The 4,521-nt window shown below is 32.1% G+C and overlaps 1 long non-coding RNA gene across 1 annotated transcript; it reads right to left on the bottom strand.

Annotated features, from left to right (window-relative positions):
- Window positions 1-1,515: 1,515 nt before the first annotated feature.
- On the bottom strand, window positions 1,516-4,084 carry LOC140175524 (uncharacterized). Its single transcript, XR_011866351.1, has 3 exons — window positions 3,839-4,084; window positions 2,999-3,066; window positions 1,516-2,075 (listed from the first exon to the last, which is right to left on the bottom strand). It is a non-coding gene; the product is annotated as an uncharacterized lncRNA (long non-coding RNA).
- Between the last annotated feature and the right edge of the window lie 437 nt (window positions 4,085-4,521).

Below are 4,521 nucleotides of genomic sequence, written 5' to 3' on the forward strand. Positions count from 1 at the left end.
CATTGATTCAATCTTTTGATTGAGCTTTTTTAGCAAAGGTAAGTTGCTGCCCAGAGGACTCTTTGGACCTGAACATTCTTTGGGCTACTTTTTTGTAATTACTTGTAAACTTTGGAAAGTTGTGAGCCAACACCTCTCTTCTCTACTTATATTTTTTGGGTTAGAGATCCACCACCTTTTAGTAGGGGTGGCAAATGGGTCTAAACCTGCCTAATAGCAAAAGGCGGGTTAGGCTAAAAAATTGGGATCGCTAAATAGCAAAAGTTTGTCTAACCTACACTGCTTAAACCACTGATTTTAGTGGGCGGGGCGGGCTTCTCCGCCGGATTTAGTATTTTTTTGCTAAGGGGATATTTTTGTAATTTTTTTGCCAAAATATAATTTCTCCCCACTCAAGAAAATTGAGTGTTTTGGATTATGTTTATTTTGCTTTGGAGACAATATTTATAATTATGTTTTAGATTATGTTTATTTTGTTTTGAAGACAATATTTATAATTATGTTTTGGATAAAAACTTGATTTATAATTATGTTTATTAGATATTTATAATTACAAAGACTTTTAATGTTTGTGAATATAACAACTATAATTTTTTTATACTTTTAAAAATTATAAATTTATTAAAATAATTATAAAATTATATATATATTATTTAATAGTTAATAATAAACAAAAAAAAGAGATTTGGCGAATTTAGCTCGCCAACCCGCTACCGCCTCACTAGGTAGGGCAAGCCGGGCCAGCCCGCCAAGAGGCAGGCTTTTGAACTTTCAAGAGAGACTTTTTTTTTTTAATTACTTGTTGAGAAAAAACGGGTTTATTCATGCACTTTAATTTTCAACTAGCCATTTAGTATTTTTTTGGGGCAATTTTTAATTTTTCATTACCCTTGGCCAACTTCACATGGACCACCAACTTTCAGCGTTCATTATCTAACAATCCATAATTTTTTATTAAAAAAATACAGATAAATAATGAAAATATTAAATAATTGAATAATATTTGATGTTCAATTTATTAGGTGTGCAGATGATTATCCTGATATTAAAATTTAGGTGGATAATTTAGGTGTGTAATTTATTAGGTCAATCTTAAAACTCATTGTTTACATTGTTCATAAAAATCATTGTCTACCTAACAAAGTCATATGTGATTAACGGTTAATTAATCATTCTCCATAAAAAATCAAAACGGAAGCAACGAAACCACAACTAAAATCTATTACCTCCCATTTAACTTCAGTTTGCACATGCCACTCTCTTAACCTGACACCACATGAAACCATGGGATGCTGACAATCACAATCAGCATCATAGAATCTCCCTCAATTCTATGGTTATATCCACATTATCTGGCTTCTTCAATTTTGGAAAACTGGTTTCTTTCCCTTTGCTCAAACTTCCAACTGACATAAAATTGACTAATAAGCAAACAATTTATAAAAACAAACACAAAACATGAACAAAGATGAAATCACAACATATAGAAAATATTTGGCTATGAAAAATCAGGTAACACTGTTTCATACTATCTTCTGAATTATCAACATGGGAGGTGTTGTCTTGAAAATTGTTGCCAATGGTCGTGCTTGTAACTTTTCTAAGCCTTTACAAAGACCCTTCAGCATAGTTCATTCCCCCACCAAGACGAATACCAAATACAGAAGCTGAGCCGTTCAAACAATGAGACTCTTTATCTTGTTCCCCCAATGAGAAAATGAGATTGAATAAATTTAATCAAGCAAGGAATATATGGCTAAGTTCAGGCATCATTTGTGACAGGCACAATGGTGTCATTTGATCCTTGTAGTAATTCCCGTTTAGTAGGACAAGGCTTTGTTGTTGTTGACGTTGTTATTAAGTAAATATTAAGTAAATGTTATGCTATCATTGTCTAACTTTCTCAATAAATTTACAACACATTACTAGACAACACCGAAACAAAATTATCCTTATCAGTATTGCAAAATTAAATTAATAAAGCATTACCAAATTCTAGCACATGAAAAAACCCTCTTTTAACAGAATGCATAGATGGCTGCACTAACGTACATGGCAGGTGTGAAAACTTGTCACTGCATTTCAAGAAACATATACAATTTAGTAATAGTGAAAATTATTTCAACAGTTAGCATGGAAAAATGAAACCATCATTATGACTATCGCAGACTAAAACAACCAAGTAGGGCACATTGCTAATAGTTTGCTTTCTTGTTTCCCATTCTGAATGAAATTATTTGCTCAAGAGCCAACCAAGGATATCTAACAACAAAAGTTTTATGTGCCACACAGGCCACCACCCATTCCCAATATTTTTCACATTGGTTAATATGTTTTTCCTGTTCTTTTTCGTTTTTTTCCATGTTAAATGAAGAAATATTAATGTCAGGGAAGAAGGATAATGCAAACAAGGAGGAGGACAAAAGATCCTCAATACAAAGATTAGCATGACAAAATATTCTTTAGAACAATAAAAACTTTCCAATCTCTCCAAGATGCACCAAGTAGAAGCAAGACACCCAACCCTGTCCCAGATGGCTTAAAGATATTTTTAATATCTATAAGTCATTTTGGTCTTTGTCCCTCAATCTTTTCTTTCTTTGGGTCTGAGTTTTGTTCCAACATTATGTTTTTGGTCTCTATTATTAGACCAGCACTATTAAGCGGTGATATTATAAAATCTAAAAGAAGGTTTATAAAATATTTACAAGGACCAAAACCAAATATTGGAGTTTACAATGATCAAAGTTTAGAACAGCAGGACTAAGGACCAAATATTGGAAAAGCATGCTAACAAATGCCAAGAAATTTTTTTGAGGGACTAAAACCAAAACACCCTATATTAAATCCTTTTAGATTAGTTTGTATATAGTCTCTGCTCAACTTAAAGTCCTATTAACACCGATAAACAATACGAAAGACCCATGAGCAAAACAAGATCAGTTAATTACTTAATCGTTTCAATAGTAGTTATTCGGGCAGAGCATATAACACAAACCTTAAACATAGACCTGCAATGGTAATCCTGGTCAAATTACTGTCATTTTCTCCCTCCGAAAGACTTGCCTGCAAGCAGGGGCGGAGCTAGATGAAAGATTAGAGGGGGGCCAAAAATATTTATATAATAAAATAAGACTAAAATAAAATTTTAAAGGGGGACTAAACTGAAATTTACATATAATTTACATATAAAAAATTAAAATTGGGGGGCCATTGCCCCCTTTGCTATAATGTAGCTCCGCCCCTGCCTGCAAGGAAAATATATAAACAACTACTTGTTTCCCAAGGGATGCCAGAAAAACTATGGCACATGAAAGGACCAATAGACATGGCAACTTGCCAATGCAGAGAGAACTAGATAAATATTTTTTCATTAATGTATTTCTAATCAGCAACTGCTGAATAAGATCATCCAAGATAAACATGTAGAGGATCTCTGGGATTTGAATACTGAGATACTAACTAAAGATTTTTAATCTTGTCAAGCCAAATTCAAATACATTTCCAAATTTACTGAATAATACTTCCAGCATAAATTGCATGAACATGCAAGACAAATATGTCCCAAGGTATTAACCATGGCTACCTCCTATCTTGTTGTCAAAGGCCTCATGAACATCACTATACCTCTTGTAAAGAAGACATTCTTCTAGAGTCAGCTTGTTTTTCAAATACGAAGACAAGGGTTTATGTTTATGTACCTCTATACCTATTGTAAAGTATTGTAATCATAACTCACAAAATGATTCGACAGTGGATACACCCTTACATTCTCCTTTTAGAGCATAAATAAACTAAAGTAGATAACCAATTCAGAATACTGGTAAGAAGAACTTACCATGCTGCTCTGCCATGAGTTTCAAGTAATAAATTAACTGTTTGAATTTGTATAGTTATTTCAACTGAAATCTGATGGAAGTCCACAGTCAGTGGCAATGAGGAACATTCAAATTGAACATTCACATCGCAGACAAATGATTTTTATTTGCAACAAACTATCAATCCATATCCTAAACTAGTATCTCTTCATAGATCTTTATTTTTATGCTGCATAAGGATCTCTCAACAATCAATAGCAACAACGTTAAAGTTGAAAGGATGGAGAAAGATAAAAAAAATGTGGAGTCCAGCTAAGGCATGAAGTGAATCAATTCAAATCTCCCAACTCTATTAAACGAGCTTTTTGTCTTCATTTCCATTTTCAATCGTGTACATCCATTGTAAAGTTTAACAACTACAAGCATCACACAACTAGTAAAATAAAATAGACCCTTATTTTAAATTATATTTATTAATTAGTATATATTAAAAAATTAATCTTCTTCCTTATTTCACACTTTAGATAATGACGTTAAAGTCATACACTTTAGAAATTAGGAGAAGTCATGCATGAATTTCTTGCAATGAAATTAAATTTAAAAAATACAATAATAATCACTCAAATATTTTCACACAATCACTTTTAATAAAGAATAAATTAAATAATTATATTTATATTAAATTAAATCAGAACAAATCAAA

Source organism: Arachis hypogaea, chromosome 10 (assembly GCF_003086295.3).
Source record: "Arachis hypogaea cultivar Tifrunner chromosome 10, arahy.Tifrunner.gnm2.J5K5, whole genome shotgun sequence".
In the NCBI taxonomy this organism is placed as follows: Eukaryota; Viridiplantae; Streptophyta; class Magnoliopsida; order Fabales; family Fabaceae; genus Arachis; species Arachis hypogaea.